The sequence below is a fragment of the Dermacentor variabilis genome, chromosome 5, assembly GCF_050947875.1.
Source record: "Dermacentor variabilis isolate Ectoservices chromosome 5, ASM5094787v1, whole genome shotgun sequence".
In the NCBI taxonomy this organism is placed as follows: Eukaryota; Metazoa; Arthropoda; class Arachnida; order Ixodida; family Ixodidae; genus Dermacentor; species Dermacentor variabilis.
Genome location: NC_134572.1, coordinates 171,854,822 through 171,874,962, shown reverse-complemented (window position 1 = coordinate 171,874,962; position 20,141 = coordinate 171,854,822).

Sequence of the window (20,141 nt, the reverse complement as noted above, 5' to 3'; positions counted from 1 at the left end):
CAGGATTGATAATTTGCGTCTGTGATCGAGGTAGTCAAGCAGGTCTTCTTTGAGGAGCAGGAGTACGTCCTGCGTGGGCAGATGCTGTCAGAATCCGGAAATGGTGTGCGGCAAGTGTCCGTTGTCCTCGAGGTATGCTGTTAACCGGTCGTGCACCATGTGCCCGAGGAGTTTGCCCACGCAAGATGTGAGGGAATTGGCACGTAGGTTTTCTATGCGAAGGGGTTTGTTGGGTTTGGGGATCATGGTGACCTGTGAATGCTTCCAGGCTGCTGGTAGGTCCCCCTTTTCCCAGCAGTCGTTGTAGTACTGTAGCAGTGCTCTAGTGGCAGAGTGCGGGAGGTGGCGTAAGAGCTTATTAGTTATTCTGTCCTTGCCAGGACTGGTGTTTCTAGTGAGTTTGGCTAATGCTGCGTGGAGCTCTGCCTGGGTGAATGGTCGATCGAGATGTGGGTTTGGTGCACCGCCGTACGTCTTTCTCCTCGCTATTGAAGTGGGCTTGTCGCTGCTAAGTTTTTGCTGAAGCTCACGAAGGAGATCATCCTCCGATCCAGCATGATTGTGGATTAGTCTGCGCAGATGTTGGCTCTGTTGCGTTTTGGTGGGATCGGTAGCTAAGAGAGCGCGTAGGGGGTGCCAGGTTTTCTTGGTGCTGAATGTCCCTTGTATGCTGTCTCAAAAGGTGTGCCACTTTTGCCTGCTAAGTTGCTCCGCGTAATCATGGGCCTGTAGGGTGAGAAGGGCGATTCGTTGCTTAAGTTTTCTATTGAGCTTTTGTCTCTTCAACTTCTTCAAGAGGCTTCTTTTGGCCTCCCAGAGATGAAGGGGATGCGGGTCGACTGCGAGGGTGTTGGTGCTTAGCTGGATGCACTGGGTGTGGTTTTCTGCGGTGATGAGAAGGCCCATGGTCGATGTCGTCGATTGTTGTCTTGCCGCTGAGGTTGTCTCTGAAGGACTTCCAGTCTGTTAGTCGAGCAACTCTAGTCTTCGTTGGTTTCCGGTTATGCGCGATGTCAAGTTGGATAATGTGGTGGTCGCTTCCGAGCGTCTTCGAGAGTTGACTCCACTCGGCCCTGTGGACGTTCGCTCTGAACGTAAGGTCCGGGTTTGTGTCCCTGGAGGCTCTGTTCCCGACGCTCGTGGCCTGCAATGGGTCGTTCCAGAGGGTCAGCCTGTGGTGTTGAGCAGTGTCGTACACTCGCGCTCTCTTCTTGGTGGTGTTTGGATAAGCCCATGCTGTATGTGGAGCGTTGAAATCTCCCACTATAACAACTTGATGGATTTTCGTGCGTTTCCTCAGTTCACGGACAAAGTGGTCGAATTCCGGAAGTTGATCACGAGAAGGGCTGTATATGCTGGTGATAAAGAGACTTTGCTGCGTTTTTCGCTCTCGTATGATCTCCACTAGGGTGTGCTCGATGGGGACGTCTTCTATTTGGTGTTCCTGCGTTGTGAGAGTTTTTTTGGTAAGGATGGCTGTGCGTTCAGTTTATGCATGTGCGACGTATCCTTCACGTCGGACGTTGTGGGCGTTGGTTTCCTGTAGGGCAATCACATGAGGGTGGTCCAGTTTGACGAGTTCTTGTAGGTTTGCATACCGGGGACGGAAGGATCGACAGTTCCATTGCCAGATGCGCAGAGTATTTTGCGGGCTCTTTGTTGTGGTTAGAGGTGTCGCCATCATGAGGATCCTCAGCTTCACAGGCAACTTCATGGTTGGGTGAGATCGAACGGGAGGCATTACGACTGGTCGTGCGAGCCTTCTTTCTACCCTGCTCGGTCGTGTTGAGAAGGCTGTCGAGGTAGGACTTGGTGACATAATTGTTCTTTGCGTGTGCTCTAAAATTGTTGACCTGGGCTGTTAGGCCGGTAACCTGGCTTGTCAGACTCGTGACTTGATTTGCGAGGGTGGTCACTTGGGTGTTAAGGGTCGCAACCTTCTCGACAATAGGCTTGGTGATGTTTTCAATCAGGCAAGCGTGTTCTTTGTGAAGACGTCCTCGAAAGCCTGGAGGTGCTTTTGAACTCTAGCGTCGATAGCGGAATCAACTGCCTCCGTGGTTAGCGCTGTAAATGATTGTTTGCTTCACTGTTCATATTCTTTGCATCTTTGGAATTGTCTGTCTATGAGACTTTGTTGGTTTTGTAGCTTGCTCTCGAGGGCTCTTTAGGTTACCGCTTGTGCTGATCCGGCGCCTGCACTACCTGAGCTGCTGGGCACTTCAGCGTAATTCAGGCGTTTTCGGGAATGCGATCGCGATCTTGATCGTGATCTTGACGTGGGTCTGTTATTTATTGCGGTGCTACTGGAGGCGTTACTTGAGTTGGCGGCGCATGCACTGGCCACTTCAGCGTAATTCACGCGTTTTCGGGAACGCGCCCGCGATCTTGATTGTGATCGTGACGTGGGTCTGCTAGTTCTTGCGTTGCTACTGGAGGCATCACTTGAGTTGGCGGCGCATCCATTGGCCGCACCTAGTTCAGGGAACTCATCGCGGTTGGAGCTCCATCGACTGTCTCGCTCTTGGATCCTGTTTTGCCATTTGCTGTCTTACTTGGTAAGGCGGTGGGTTGGGCTTCAGGTTTTTCTTGCATTCTTTGCCAGCCATTTCGTGTCCTTCTCCGCAAATCTTGCACGTGGGATGGCAGTCATGGTTCAGGGGTTGGTTTGCTTTGCCACATTTGTAGCAGAAATTTGGGGTAGGTTTTGGGCCAACGTCTTGACGATGTCCGAGGTTGCCACAGGTTCGGCAATACTGAACTGATTTGCGGAATGGCTTGCATCGGTAGTCGCCGCTCTGATAAATGATGTTGTAGGGGACGTGTGGGCCCACAAAATAGATGACCGCCGCCGTGGACTGTCCGAGCACGCGGGCATTGAGGGCTGTAAACCGTGCTGGCACTCGAATTATATCCATTAGTTTGGCACTGCAAGTCCCCGGCGTGATACCGTAGATAACACTTTTGCTGACATCTTCAGGTAGACGAGAGTTGGCTTTTACGTTGTAAATGCTGCCTCCAAGCTGTATGTTAGTGAGCTTGGCTAATTTTTGAGCGTAGTTCTTGTTTGCTGTACTTGCAATGATGAGGTTTTCTTCTTTTTGCATTTGTACTCGCACGCTGTCGTGGAATTCTTTTTGCAATATTCCGCTGGATCTTCCGAATGCGTGAGTGACTGCGACGAGTGACCATTTGGCGAGTTCAAGGACAGCTTTTGGGTGGTAGACAATCTTGATGTCGTCCAAAGGTAGCGGTGGCATTCTGGATTTTGCGCGCGGCGGCATGGCTGGCTGTTGTGTGGATTGGGTCACTGCGGAAGCTTTGATGCGCGTGATTTCCTTCTTGCCTTTCCTTTCCCATGTCATCCATTGGTCGTTGAGGTCTAAAGTTCTGCCACTGTTTTTATCGTAGGTCCAAGATTGCGGGACGTCGGCTTCTTCCGCTGAGTCTGTATGCATGGCGTTTGTTTCTTCTTGTCGTTCGCTTGACGTCGTGTCCGTTGCAGGTGTTTTTTGGCTCATTTCAAAGTCTGTTTGTCAGCCGCAGTGCCTGCGAGCGCCGAGCCTCCTCTTCGACACACAGTGCACGTGCAACGCACGTGCGGCAGCGAGCGCTGTCGGCCTCCTTCAACGCGCACCGTGTGCCTGTGGCACGTGCGACGGTGGTTCTCCCGGCGTGCCGGTGGTGTCTCGTGCGGCGTTAGTCTTAGCAAGGCGCGGGATGGTCGGTGAAGGTGAAGCTCGAAATCTTGTCCAAAACGCACTCACTTTTAAAGTAGGTTGTATCCGCTTGTTCCTTGCAGCTTGCCGATTCTGTCGGTGCAAAATGGAAGGGCTGAGTGGCCTTTCTGTAGAAATGAGCGCAAGACGCAGGAGCCCATTTGAGGCACGTCAGTACTCCACGGCTCCCTAGCGGAGAGTTTTTCGAAGCCCGCAAATGCACGCTAAATTGTCGCGCCACTGGCCGCTCGAGGCACTTGGCGTCTATTGGCGGGTTTCATTCACGCTCGGAAAACAAATTATGTAGCACGTATTCAGCAACAGAAAACGTGTTTCCAGCAGCGCAATTCGGGGCGCGAGCGGCTGCTGCCATCATCGCCACTTAGCAGTGCCCAGAGGGGTAAATGGCAGCAGGATCTGGGCGCTCTTCTTGCCGAGCGCTGTACTACAGCTTGTAAATACTCAGACACCCCTAGGCTCTGTACTACTCATCCTAGTGTGACAAACGCGCCCCGAAATCGTGTTTCGTAATAGCAAGAGCTCTCTGCTGTATCGACGGCAAAGCCCAATCTCTGTGCACCAAGTAAACGGGCGAATGAGCCGAAAAATATTTCACCGACAATTACGATACTCCCTAATGCGTGAATTGAGCCCAGCTCTATACGTGTTATTTCGCGATATATTGGGTAGCATGGACAATCTGTCTATTGCGGCACATCACAAACGGCGCGAAGTGTGGGGCGTCTGCCTCGCTAATAGGGAGATCGCGAAAGGCAGCGCGTGGGTTACACGTGATCGCGATTCACAGGAGCCGCTGTAGACAGACCTCCCAGACGACACGCGCAACTCTGGCGCCATCTCGTAGTCATCGTCGCCGCAGTACGCTTTTCTTTTCACCCTTTCGCCATACTTTCCTCCTCAGCTCTCCGCCTCGCGGTTCCGCTGCACGCTCCTCATCCGCTTTTCTCCTCCCACCTTTCCTCCACCGCAGCGCCGCGCGATCGCTCTTTCGTCTTTCGCTGTGCTTGGTTACTCCGACGCCGATGCTCGCAGCAGGGACTGGTGCGTAAGAGCTGCTCTCTGAAAGAGATTCACAATACTAGCGGGGAAATGCAGCAGAGCAGCGTAATTTTCACGCAGGCGTGCCACATCGAGCCTATTTCTTGCGGTGTTTGGGCTCGCTGGCGGGGTCGCACGAGAAGTTCCATGCTGGGCGAAATGACGCAGTGGTACCACCCATAAATAGATTACAAACTTCAAATGTCCCTTGTCAACCAGGAACAGAGTTGAACGATTTTTGCGCATCGTCGCGAAGCTTTTGATGACTTGGCGTGTCTCAGGAACGAAAAGGGCTGTCACATGGTATAAGGTAAGCGGAAAAAAGAAGGCGCTGCGGCGCAGATGCCTGGTCTACAAAGCCTTCAAATGAAAAGGTTGCAGACAAATAAGCTAGAAAAGTTACTGTGTTGTTAAATGTACAAATTCGGGGTGATGTTTCAAAGTTTACAATATTTATTCTACGTACTGCATTGTCAGACAAACGCTTTCCTTATTCTCGTCATACGGAGCCAAAGTTGTCTGCCAATTCTTCTCTTAAAATATCGAAAACACGTTTCAAGACATGGCAGTAAATTAGGTTCTTCTACGTGCGCGGAATTCGCAATGACCTTCCCTGCCGCAGAACGAGGAACACGCAGAGCTTCAGTGCGCCTGTATGCGAAATTTTTTAAAGAAATCAACAGCATTTAGGATCGTTCCTATCGGTCTTTTCATCAATAAACAAAGCCAAGTATTGCCAAAAATACAGCATGGCTCACGTCGCTAAAATTCTTAGTTATGTAAGATTACAGCACCTTTATGGTATGTTCCTTCCACTAATACGTAGTGCACTAAGTTTATAGAAAACATGATTTTAGGGTGCCGAAACGACACACGCAAGGTAGGAACACAAACATACATACAGAACGCCGTGACATACATGACGCTCTTTGTTTCTGCGTGTGTCTCACCCTTGCGCCTGCAATTTAAGCGCCGTAAAATTGTGTTTACCTAATCGCACCAACTTGCCCAGCAAAATCTATCAAGTCAATAAAGCTTTACAACATTCTCTGCTGTAACCTATTTACACTTTGCCAGTCCTGATCTCTTGGTTATTTAAGAATAGGATGAATTTTGGTGAGCAACATTTTAGGTAGGTAAAATAACGTGAAGAACACGTCATAGATTTCATCGGCTGTATACTTGCGTAACCATTCGTGTGCAGTGCAAGAGAAAATGCTTTACCTTCCTATCTTGATATTCGTCTAACAATAAGTAAACAAAGCAAAGCACCAGCGTGTGGAGCTATGTATGCTGCCTAGAAGTTGGTCGCACTTGTCAAAAGTAGTAAACTAATAAAAGAAGTTGTACTTGCACATCTTCTGGTGAACGAATTTGACAGCTAGATTCTCACATGCTTTGGGCGCTCGAAATCTAGCTTATGCTCTATTCGTGTTCATTCGCATGTTCACCCAAATGGCTATCGTAGTTGTAATGGTCTCTTTAGTGATGGTTTTTCAAGGTGGACACTGGAGCAGCCGAATGGTCGCCAAGTCCGTTTACGGCAAGCAAAGGTTATCTTCACAGAGACGCAGATCAATGCCGTTGAGCATGGACACCTGATGTCCTAAGTTCGTGAGTGTTAATTAGCACTTTTTACATGCCAGCAGGCTATTGGTACTACTTCTGGATGGCTATGCTTCTCCTGTACAGTATTATTCAATGAGAGCTCACAACCCGCGTCAAGAGGCGCATCCTCGTAGTGAAACAGATCCTGCCTCTCAAGCCAATGTCAGAAATTTGACGTTAAGTGTTAGCAATAATAGGCTAGCTATGTTGGTACACTCGAACTCTTTGGGCTCTAAGAAATATTTGGGAAAATGCTAATCTCGAATTGCGCACGTTATTTATGCTTAACTATTGCGAGAAATTTGCGAAAGTTTCGGCTTACACAAACGACATGTATCCACAATATTGCTAGCATTGCCTAATGATTGCGTTTAAATCTTTCCACATATTGTAAATTTGGGAAAACTGTAAAGAGTGTGTCATAATGACAGACACCATCTTTTACGTGCAATATCTGATCGCTGCTTCCCTAGCTTACAACACGTGCTGCTGCGCCACGAGAATCCGTAACTGTTTCTCGTGTGAGCGAAACTTTAGGAAGAAAGAGTAACTGGTATTTGTGTTCATGTGGCCTTAGTTGTAGTTCAACACTGGTATGATTTAGTTTATACATGGTGGTGCTGCGAAAATTGTATTACTGATGAAATAATAAAAGAAACCGCAACTAACCTACGTAAATGTAACGTGTCGCAATTTCCTCAGTTTACCTAAGAAGAACAGTGAATTTCCTTTTTGCGCCAGTCAGAATTACAGACTTCATCATAAAAATATAGTTTATTAACCTACTTTATTACCAATATGTTTGACAGGTATTGACAAATATTCGGAGTTATAATTGAAGGAGCTTCCTTTGTTTGTCTACTACTTTGCTTACGTGTTCTCTACATTTACTACTGATGAAAAAGTTTTACAGCTGGATTTGTGCAGTCGCCTTTTACGTTATTGCATTTGAGCTTTCCACACATTTCTCGTGTGCCACAATATACATCAGCTGATGAAAAAAGAAATTCGAGGACACCTAAAAGCTTCTGAGTTGTGAATGCGAAAACATTATTTTCCAATTAAAGCCGCTGAGCGGCCCTTCGAGTTATGAGCTCCTCACGGGCAAGTGAGCACGTTGGAAATTTCGGTCCATAAGCACGACGTCATAAAGCAGAGTGCGCAGACCTGATGTTTAGGAGAGCGTTGGTTTGCCCCACTGAGTGACAATCCGCTTCAGTGCGTATGGTCGTAGGCTCACTACAACCAACGCTTTTCGTGTGAAATTGATTTTCTTTTATAGGCTACTGTCGTTATAGCGAGTACCGAGGCGCAGTCAGAACACAGGTGAGATCTTGCGCGGCAAGCAGGGGCTTCCGAGAGCGAGGGGATGTGGCATTGCGCATCGCCGCAATGCTCTCGGCGAGACTATAGGAAATTTCTACAAAGACGGATGGCCTAACGGCCATCCCACCACCTCGGGCTTCCTGATCCTCCCCAACTATGCTTCTGCTGGGCCACCTTTTATACGGTCTATCACCAGCCTACTCCTCCAGTCGAACCAACTGGGGAGCCTCTAACGACCCTCGACCTTTCTCCCTCCTACCCTCTCTCTGCTTTACTCCCATCTGCCGCACCCCGCTGGCGCTGAGCCGTGCTCCCGCATGGGTTGCAGAAGATATTGCTGTAGCCTTTCCTCCTTTTCCCACAAGAACCACTTCTCTCTGCCGCACACAACAGCTGGCGCACTGACGGGCCCTTTCGCTCGCTCTGCTCCTTCTAGGTGGGCTTGTGACTGGTCGACGCAGCCAATGGGAATTTAGGCGGCGTTTTTTGCTAGCACAGAAGACAGACGCCCGCTTACATTTTGATACATGTAGTAGGGGTCGTCCCAATAGAACAAATATCCGAACTATAAAGTCTCACAGATTACATAAGACAGAAAATCGCAAGCTACTGGAAATTTGAACAATCATGTCTTGCTTCACAAGTTTCTTTCGTGTGCTGCACTACAGACACCTAACTGAATAAATTTATTGCGACATGAATTGCACGGACACTGCAACATCTTTTCTGGCGTGGACATCGCCGAGATGTTCCATACTAAGTCCAAGCATGATAACATCCTCACCGCGTGACGTACGCGTATGTACGAGTGAAAGACTGCGAGAGTGAGCCGTCAATCGCGGCTGAATCTCGCGCGCTTCTGTGGGGCACGAGGCAAGGGGGGACGCGAGGAAAGGGGGGGGGTAGTCGTCCTACTGCGGAGGCAGATGCTTACAGTGCGCCCGGGTGGACACCGTATCTTGAAAAATATCTATGAGGTGAGAAAAATTCGCGCCCGCGCGGGCCTCTTCTTCAAAGTGATCTGCATTGTAGACAACGAACGCCATGTCGAGTCCTGGTAGCTATGTATGCGCTGTGCTTTCGACGTTTAGTTCGAGTTCAATTAAAGACAGCACGAAGGTCAATTGGCTCGCTGCTGCTTCCGCGCTTCCTCACTCCATCGTTTTGACAGCGACTTTCCTTGGTCATCGAGCGAGATGTGTTCATGTTTAGGTGTGCGCTCGTGACACCCTGCTTGATAATTTAGTTAGTAAGGTCATGTTTGCAACTATATGCTCCAGATAAAACTAATATCCTTACATTGTAGAGCTGCCCACTGATTTATTATCGCAATCGATGGTTAGTCTTTCGGGTGAAACTGCGACTTGTTTCATCTAAACGCGAATGCGGATTTTGGTGTGAAGACAAATATTTTTGCGTTTAATTTCGGTCTGAACACGGCAGCTTACTTAACTATCGCGCCCACGCATCCCGCTGATTGTTTGGTGGCTGACTATTCTTTATTCATGAACGGTCTAGTGGAAAAAATTCCGGCAAATCCCACGCCCTGTGGGAAATCGATGGTATGCGAAGCAGTGCGCGGGGAGGCGATCAAGTTATCGAAACGACCATGAGAACGCCAAGACGCAGGCCACTATTTTCTTACCTGCATGACACGTATATTATTATATACATGTCATGATCTATGATCTATATTGGTCATACACTTCTGTCCTACTGTGCCAGTTTTGGTGCATATAGTAAACGAAACCACCATGAAAGCCCCAAGACGAAGGCGGCTGTTTCATGGCCAAACGACACGCATTTGAGGATATTCTTGTCATGACCCACTATTTTTGTTAGTCATGCACTGTTGTTCCACTATGCCAGTTGTGGTGCGTATGAGCTTAAGAAAAACCAGTATGGCAGCAAATCGGATGTCGGCGGCGTTGTCGGCATAAGAAAATTCATCCCTGACCACGCATCCCCCATGGAGACCCTCCTCGTGGCGCATATGCTTTATTGATCTAATTCTACATCTCAAAGTAAGATGGATCAGCAAAATTTGTAAAGTACGACTTACACACAAACTAAAGCTATGATAACATCGCATGGTAATTTGAATATACGAAAAAAATAATTTGAATATACTAGAAAACATATTTCTCTTACGCGGGAACTCAAACAAAAACCAATTTTGATCTGCCGTTTGAGGTCTGTCTTAATGTTTTTGGTGGGGCTGTGCACTACCTCCGGGATCAGCCCACGCAAGATACCACGTTTCAACCAATCACGGAGTGGACTGCGCCGCCCGGTCCCTGCAGCACCATCCAGACAACGTTTACCTCTGCGCTCACCTCTACGGCGGCAGCGGCAGCACCAGCCATGCTGGGGAATAAAAGAACCAGAAAGCATGACTTCGTGCATATCGTTCGCCGCCAGCGCACCCTGGTAAACATTACGGTTACATAAGCTGCAGTTCCCGGGAAGCGTGAGAAGCAGTCAGGGACCTCTTAATGCTATCGCGTTCTCCTCTTAAAGGTGAAGCTTAAGCGTTATCCAAGATTTTTCCATTGTAGCCATAAAATGCTTCTTCGACAGAGACAAAGAAGCTGTGGCGAAAGAGCACATATTAGTCACGCGTGCCATGCTACAGTACAGCTCCAACATCATAATCATCCTCACCAAACTCTCCTTCGCTAATTTCTCATTTTGGATTCGTGCCATAGCACGGAAATCTTATTCATCATCAAGACGCCGCGATCATCTGAGAGAGCGTGTTTAGATTGAACTGTGCACCACCCGCTTCTGGGCCAGCCCCGTTGTTGGTGTATGAACATTGCATTGATATAATCACCATAACCAACACACGGACTAGCATTGGCCGATTCCCGGCCGTGGGTAGGTGCCATAGTATGGAAAATGTAATTATCATTAGCACGAAGCCATAATCACAAAGGTCTGTTTGGCGTTGACATAATATGCACCGCCTGCGTCTTGGCCAACCGTAATTTTTGGTATGTACCATAGTACAGGAATATCCATCATAATTAACGCACAGACACTGCTCTTAGCCGATTCACGGCTGTGGCTATGTGTCATTGCTTGAAAATCGAAATCATCAATCATGGAAATCAAAAGCATCCAAGATATTATAACTGGTAGAATTAAGAGTGAGGATCAACAGTGAATACCTCAACAACCTTCGGTTCGTTGTGAGGTTCGGCAGGGCTGGGGAGGGATCGAACAAATAATTCAGGACCTTAGGCATGAAATTGTAAACGTATGGCTGTACCATGAATATGCTGCAACCAAAAGTAACCTGCCAAAGCTGGACAAGAGAAGGATTCATGATGCCCAGTCACTTTCTAGAACAGCACAAGGGAAACTTATCTAGGTAAATTACTCACATGGGGCTCTGAAGAGGACGAAAAAATTTAGAGAATAATGACAATGGGCTGCAGCGCATAGTGCAGGATTATCTTGTCATGAGCCGCAGTTCGCTGCTCTATCGGTGCCTAAAAAGGTACTAAGCTCAGCGCAAACGGCGGCTTAGCTATACGATGCTTGCAAAGCGTAGAAATGTTATCACGAGACAGCCGCTTGACTATATTAAAGAACGTTTGTTGAATTTCAGAGGAAAATAAAATTCTAGCAATTTAAAAATAATTCTTTGAAAACACAGTTTTTTTAAAAACTTTCGATAGCAAGTTCTCTATTAGCAAAGCAGATAACGGATAATGTTCGTTTTTTTATGTTCGCTTCAAAACCGCATCGCCTACAGGTCTGTGCGGCATCACAAATTTCAGGGTCTTTTATTCTTATTTGGGCTGCATTGAATCAGTATACATCCTCTAAAATGAACCTGTTTATTTCTCGCACGTTTACGACACACTATAGTCTACATAGTCCGGTGAGGAACTAATTAGGCCCTAAAGCAGACGCCCGCAAAATACACGACGTTTCAGCAAGCAAATAGAGAAACTTGAATGCGGTGTCGCCGCCACTGTTTCCTCATTGCATATTTTTCTAGCAGAGCAAGCCAATTCTCGTAGTGAGGGTGGGCTTTTTCTGTTGTATAATTTGCTTATGCACGTGAAATGATTTTGTAGCGAAAGCATTATATGCCCCATTAAGCGATAATACGGCGGCGTCGCGGGCGGAGTGATCGAGCAGTGGTACCAAAAGATGCCGATGGCCCAAAGAGCAAAACTATTCCAGAATGCTCGGCTTGACGTGAGGTCTGTCAGCGAGGTTCCTGTAAACAAAGTACATTATTTGCATTGAAAATAAAATGTGACACATCTCGGTCTGGGTGGGAGGCGAATCCGTGCCCTCAGGGTGCGTGAAGAGCACGCTTCCGCGTCGTCACGGTGGCTCCAGGATCCTGGCTGACTAAAGGTGAGTCTTTGTGCGTGCGGCATTGGGCACCTGACGGCGCAGCCAATGTGGATGAGGTGGCGCCACGCCGCGAGTGTGTAAAATCAATGTATGAAATAAAAACAACGAACCAAATGGGTCATGATGCTTCCGCATTCCCCCATGCCAGCATCTGAAGCATTTATGCTGAATTCTACTTAACGTGGTTTTAGGTCTGTCCATTTTAAGGGCCTTAACAGGCGCAGTTGACAGCACCGTGATAGTAACTAAATGAAAAATTTCGAAACATGGTGTTGTAAAAATTTTTCAAGTTCAGCAATTCTTGTGCAAAGAAGAAGGACGGCTCCAATAAACAAGAACTGAACACTATGGGTATATTTACCTTTCTGCATTGAACGAAACTAGAGGTGCGAATATTCGAAAATTCTCGAATATTCGGGGAGGGCACAATAACCGTTGAAACGACGAACATTTGACAGACTGCGATTAAACGAGAAAGTAACGAATTTTATGCTTGCCCCGCATTCTCCAAAGAACATGTTTATTCGCTGGGAACTTCGCATGAACCGCTCATTACCTGTCTGCTTTGTTTCAGTTTATCGGCATCACGCCCGTGAGGTATGATCAGTTTTGGTTTCATTTTTAGCAGGCTTTATTTTGTGGCTTTTTAATAACATTATATAAGGTACTTTTGGACTCTCTAAGTATATGCAATAAAATTTGTATCTCAAGAATGTTACCTGGACTATTTTTGAATGTCTGGAAATGAAAAAGAAGTGTACGTCTCTGGAGAAGATTGCAATGCCATCGATAACTCACGCCTTGTGCTCCCGCTTTTCTAAGATGGCCGCCGGTTCTTTGCTACATGCTGCTGCTCTGTGAGACAAACGCGAACCGCGCTAACTTTGCCTGCGCGCACTGCGAATATATCAGTGCTGCGCGAGGACTGGACAACGTGGGCACAACGCTTAAGTGAATAAATGTGGTTTTATTGGCAAAGGAACACGGCAAAATTATAGTGATGGTGCCCGCGCACCGAAAGCGGCTAGGACACCGAGTTCCTGCTTGCGCAACATGCGACACAGGGTTGCCAAAATACGTGAAGGCTCACATCTTACCCTTCTTTTTTAAAGTCGGTGATGGGCTTTTAATCTCATACCCCACCCCTCTTCTTAAGAGTCAATCCTGCAGCCACTGAGGTTTCCGAACAAGACGCGGAGGCCGGTCTCGATGGTGCAGTGCAACGTAGTCATTGTCACTTGCAGTGGCGTCTGACGGTTCAGTTGCAGGTCCTTTGTCGTTCTCGCTTACTGAAGGATCATCACTGGCTGTGTCGGCTTGCAATTCTTCACAAATGGCAGCGGTTGATTGTCTATCCGAAGTGCTAGGTCTCACTTGGAAAAGTACAGAGTCCACATATGAATTATGAAATGGCTTCTGTTTACTGACGTGAGCAGGCTTTTCGTCGGCTGTGGAAGGATTTTCCATGTTAGCATTGACACGGCGGATAACAAAAGTAATAGTAGTTTTCTTTTCTCTGATCATGTATGAGCTTTTAAATATTGGAGCCATCTCACTTGTACCATCAGTAATAGGCTCTTGGCGTTGGAGCGACACATACTGACGGACAACAAATGTTTGCGACTATGTTATGCTCTTGGGTTGCTTTCTTGTGCTTCATCACGAGTCCCTGCGAGGTCTAGAAGTCTTTTTTCCAGGGTCTCATCTTTTGGAAGGCGGAATCTTTCTGCTGGTAGCTTTGGAATACAACCGTGGAGCAGTTCAAATGGAGAGCATAGTAACCTTGAGTTCAATCTTGTGTTCTCGGTGAACGCAACAACACAGAGAACAACGGCGACTGGGAAAGCCCAAGGTCTGTCTCAACGATGGCACAATGATACGTTTCGCAAGAACTTCTTGACATTGGCGCTCAATAAAGTCGCGGTCCTCTTCGCTGTATCTGTAAGGTTCACGTGCATATTGTATTGCGTCAGGCACAAGGTGAACAGAGTGTTCAGTCTCTTCGCAAAGGGCCAGATCATTGTAATCTTAGGCGGATAGGACGACATGCTAGCACAAGACGTCTTGAACTGCAGCGACTTTTTAATTTAGCTCTGCACCTATGCGAGCGTCGCGCAGCTGTGGGCATTGATGTTTAATTTTGTTATCATTCCTAAAAAGTGGTATCCTCGGTTGACGTAGTGCTAGTTCAGGTTCGAGGGACAACCATGTTGGTTGGGTGTTCTCAGGCAACGGTACAAACTGCAAGCAGCCTGTACGTGACGCTACATGTGTAAAAGGAGAAATAATGCTACTGGACAGCACTATAGCATCCAACATTTTTGGTAGCACTTTCTCCCGGCATCGCATGACAACACTCGTTCTAGGATGGGGAATTTCCGTTGGATGAGATGCCAGTACAAGGAGCTCAGCGTGAGCTGCCTCAAACCAGTCCTCCCGAAGAATCAAAGGCAATAGATTTTTATTCAGAACTAGAACTTCGAGTACTGCAGAAACAGGGCCAACAGTGATTCTAGTACATAATGTACCAGCTGGCATAACGGTACCACCACCTACAACAGATATGGGAGGCTTGCTCCATGGTGACAGGTTGGCAGATGCAATGACATTGAGCGACCTTATGGTGTGTAGAACCACTGTTTGGAAACACATCAGCAGTGCTTAAAAATGGTATGTCTGCTTGAATTACAGCATACTGCACAAGTGACTCCTCAAGTTGTTCGGAAGCCTGAAGGCACGCCATGGAAGGAAGTTTCGTTTGCTTGCTGGGTGGCTGTGGGAAATTGGACTTGGCATGAGGGCACTTCGATGCAAGGTGGCCGGTTTGGCGACAGTTATAGCATACGGCCGTGCTTAGACCTTCCCCAGGACGACAGACAGCTTCGCCATGTTGGGTGCTGATTGTAATATAGCGAGTATCTTGCTGGTTCTATGGTAACGAGGAAATTCAACGTGAGGCTGATGAATCTGCTGTTCTCAATAGTGGGAAAGTTGTGTTGTAAGAAAAATCAGAATGCTGCGCAGGCAAAGGAGGCTCTTTTAATGTTAATGTTCTAGCTGCACATCAAGCTGTGTTCTGTCAAGCTGTGTGGTAATGGCAAGAAACGTAGCCTCAGTCGGCGGACGTTGTGCTGCAATAGTCGTTGCCAAGTGTGTGTAACGCACTCCCTGTAGTGTATACTCAATGCGCTGATGATCAGTCAGTTGGACAGGACGTCTTGAAATTAACGTAGTGTGGCCAGGGAATAATCGACAAGGCTCTCACTGGGTGACTAGACGTATCTGGTGACTATGTGCTGCCAATGCAGGAGCGTAAGTTTGTACCGAACTGTTATTCGAAAGCAGTACAAGTTTTTCCACGTGTGCCAGTGATTTCCTGCCACGCTTCTCCAGTCTGCAGCTGGGCCACGGAGTTTACCAAGTGCAACGCGAAGGAGAGTAGAACGCGTCCACAAGGCCAATCCTTGCGTACGCTCGAGTTCTTCAATCCACGGGCGAGCAGAAATACGGCCGTCGCCACAGAAGGTTGGGAGCGACGCTCAAAGGTCGCGCAGCTTTGCGACTTGAAGGGGAACTGTCGACCGTTGCGACAGCGTGAGAAACTGTTGCAATAAATCACTCAATACTTGCATGCTTTGGGCATATGTGAGAGCCGATGGTAGTTCCGGGGCGGGTGCAGACGAGTCAGGGCTGCTCGATGGTGGACAGTTGTCGGCGATGTCGACAAGCAACCGTTGGATCATTTCGTCCTTGGAACCGGTGGACTCCAGGTTACGACGCGGCACTTCATGACGAATACAGTCAGTTAAACCATAAAGGTCTTCCGCGGTGGCTTCGTTCCAAGTCGTGGGTGGCATGACGAAGGACGAGCAGGCTGGCAAACTCGAAGTGGGCTAGGCCAGGGAAAGGCGTAAAGGAGGTAAGCGAGCTTCAATTACCAACTCAGCCGAAGCGGAGGGGTGGCTCTGGGTTCCTCGGCATGGTTAGTCTTCGACTGCGCCAAATGTGAGGGCTGCACCCCGTCGACACAAGGTATAATATGATAAATGTGGTTTTATGGGCGATAGAGCACGGCGAAATTACAGTGAAGGTGCACGCCCACCGAACATGGCTACGAAACTGAGCTCCTGCTTGCGCAACTTGCGACACAAGGTTGCCAGAATACTTGAACGCTAACAAGGGCTCACAGCTGATACAGTACTGGCTCAAGCGTGCTCTCCAAGAATGGTATCAACTACGGATGACTAGCCAGCGAGCAGGCAAGGAAATGATGCTGGAAGAAGTCTTCTTTGGCGGTACTACGCAAGTCTCTTGCCGTTGATAACTCGGTGCCAGTCGTGTGAGCGTGTTTTTGAAACGCCGAAGGAAACAACCGCATCTCTTCAAAGTCGCTTGAAACAGCACTTTTTCTTCATGGGAAGAATATAAAGAAGACGCCGGCGCAAACGTGCCGTTGAAGAATCAATCGACACTGGATTATATACTTTGGCAGAGACCAACAGGCATTGTCTCAGAAGAAAGAAAACACACTTCACAAGAAAGTGGCAGAAATGCTTGCAGGTTTGTAGAAAACCATGGGTTCAAAGTACTCCAAAAAGCAGCTGTACCGTGACACAGTCTGCCATCTCGAACAAGATTGTCGCATGTTCTCGTTCGGCGTCTGCACGACGACACAAATGCTAATCTACGACACGAGCTGCGAAAAGAACTTGAGCACGGAACAAACACTGTCGCTTTTACGAGCCATATCTGCACGTCGCATGCCAACGCGGGCTTTATAAGACTCACGTGGCATTTTCTTACGGTGAAGTTCGATATGAAAAATTTATGCAGACCCCACGCACTGTAGGGATCTAGGTAAGCGAAGCTTTCTGTGCTGTATGCTTTAAATGAGGATAATTAGCGGTGATGTTGAGGGGGAATGATTAATTTCTTCAACGTTCTTTTTTTCCAATCCCAAGAGCGGTGAGTCGATGATAAATGTAACCTTGCGTGCACCGCTGCTGTTTGTCTGCGTCGTACACAAAATACAAAACGAGATGTGTTTGCTTGAGGCGTTGTTGTGCCCATATTTCATAACCTCCGTCAAGGTTGAACATTGTCATTGGCTCACATGGAACGTCGCATCGAGACAGAATCGTTAAACTGGAATTGTATTATGCGACTGCACGTGCCGAACCCACAATCGGATTATGATGCTGTTGTAGTGGCGCACTCCGGATTAATTTTCTTACCTTGTCGTTTTTAACGACTTCCTTAATCAGAGTGCGTGAGCATTCTATATTTCGCCCTTGTCGAAATGCGACAGCCTCGGTCAAATGCGCGACCTCGAGCTATGACACAACCGCAAAAGCTATCGCGGCTGGCACGGAATTCTTGATTTGACGTTCGACCGCTTCCGTCGTGTCGCCTAGACCCTGCTTTCATCATCATCATCATCATCATCATCATCAGCCTGGCTGTGCCCACTGCAGGGCAAAGGTCTCTCCCATGCTTCTCCAACAACCCTGGTCATGTACTAATTGTGGCCATGCCATCCCTGCAAACTTCTTAATCTCATCCGCCCACCTAACTTTCTGCCGCCCCCTGCTACGCTTCCCTTCACTTGGGATCCAGTCCGTAACCCTTAATGACCATCGGTTATCTTCCCTCCTCATTACATGTCCTGCCCATGCCCATTTCTTTTTCTTGATTTCAACTAAGATGTCATTAACTCGCGTTTGTTCCCTCACCCAATCTGCTCTTTTCTTATCCCTTAAGGTTACACCTATCATTCTTCTTTCCATAGCTTGTTGCGTCGTCCTCAATTTGAGTAGAACCCTTTTCGTAAGCCTCCAGGTTTCTGCCCCGTAGGTGAGTACTGGTAAGACACAGCTATTATATACTTTTCTCTTGAGGGATAATGGCAACCTGCTGTTCATGATTTGGGAATGCCTGCCAAACGCACCCCAGCCCATTCTTATTCTTCTGATTATTTCCGTCTCATGATCCGGATCCGCCGTCACTACCTGCCCTAAGTAGATGTATTCCCTTACGACTTCCAGTGCCTCGCTGCCTATTGTAAATTGCTGTTGTCTCCCGAGACTGTTAAGCATTACTTTAGTTTTCTGCAGATTAATCTTTACACCCACTCTTCTGTTTTGCCTCTCCAGGTCAGTGAGCATGCATTGCAATTGGTTCCCTGAGTTACTAAGCAAGGCAATATCACCAGCGAATCGCAAGTTACTAAGGTATTCTCCATTAACTTTTATCCCCAATTCTTCCCGATCAAGGTCTCTGAATACCTCCTGTAAACACGCTGTGAATAGCATTGGAGATATCGTATCTCCCTGCCTGACGCCTTTCTTTATTGGGATTTTGTTGCTTGCTTTATGGAGGACTACGGTGGCTGTGGAGCCGCTATAGATATCTCCCAGTATATTTACATATGGCTCATCTACACCCTGATTCCGTAATGCCTCCATGACTGCTGAGGTGTCGACTGAATCAAACGCTTTCTCGTAATCAATGAAAGCTATATATAAGGGTTGTTTATATTCTGCACATTTCTCTATCACTTGATTGATAGTGTGAATATGGTCTATTGTTGAGTAGCCTTTACGGAATCCTGCCTGGTCCTTTGGTTGACAGAAGTCTAAGGTGTTCCTGATTCTATTTGCAATTACCTTAGTAAATACTTTGTAGGCAACGGACAGTAAGCTGATCGGTCTATAATTTTTCAAGTCTTTGGCGTCCCCTTTCTTATGGATTAGGATTATGTTAGCGTTCTTCCAAGATTCCGGTACGTTCGAGGTCATGAGGCATTGCGTATACAGGGTGGCCAGTTTCTCTAGAACAATTTGTCCACCATCCTTCAACAAATCTGCTGTTACCTGATCCTCCCCAGCTGCCTTCCCCCTTTGCATATCTCCTAAGGCTTTCTTTACTTCTTCCGGCGTTACCTTCGGGATTTCGAATTTCTCTAGACTATTTTCTCTTCCATTATCGTCGTGGGTGCCACTGTTACTGTATAAATCTCTATAGAACTCCTATAGACCCTGCTTTGCCCTTTGAGAGAGAGAGAGAGGGCTCTTTATTGGAAAAACAGAGAATTTTGCCGGCGCGTATATAACTGCTGGCATGCTACTCTGTATAGGGATGGGGAATGGGATTAAAAGATTCCAGAAAAGAGTTCGAGAAAAAAAGGATAAAAGTAAATATGAAATGTCCGAGTGGACCTGATACTAATATTTACAGGTGACATGGCGGGTAAATTTAAGCTTTTGTATAGGAAGGATGCAATTTTTAAAGCTTTCCTATTTGACCAATTTCTGTCAGGTAATTGAACAATAAATCCAAAACCCGTCGCTGTTTTGAAGGGCCGGGCATTGGACCTAAGATGCTCGGTAACGTTAACGGTTCGTGGCAAATCATGTCCATTTGGTGCTCAAAAAATTGTCTCTCGTCGCGGTACGCGGGGCATTCTAGTAATATGTGCTCAATTGTCTCTAAGTTGCGACAGTTATCACAGTATGGGTTAGTGGTAAGTCCTATGCTGTACAGATAATTGTTCGTGTATGCCACGTTCAGTCGAAGACGATGGTACAATGTCTCTAAGTGTCGAGGAAGTGGTCGTGGAATTTTTGGTCTCATTTCTGGGTCAATGTAACGTAGGAAGTTATCTTGGTGAAGCGGCAGATTCAAGATGCGGTCTTTTTCTTGATAAGCATATTTTTTTGCCATGTTTGAAGCATCGGCTTTTGTAAAATATGTTCTTTTGAACTTGCGGTATTGGAGTCCATTTCTGGCGGCTTCGTCCGCTCTTTCATTGCCCGAAATGCCGGCATGGCCAGGTATCCACTGGAACTTTATGCAATGCCCAGCAATCTTAGCCCTGTGGTGAAGATAAGCAATGTCAAATGCTGCTGGTTGATTATTGCAACGCTTGTGCCTGTTCCAGATACTTTGTAGGGCTCCTTTTGAGTCTGTGAAAATCACCCATGTCCTTGGCGGCTGCTGTCGAAGTACATACACAAGGGCCTCCTTAATGCCATATAGCTCCGCTGAAGT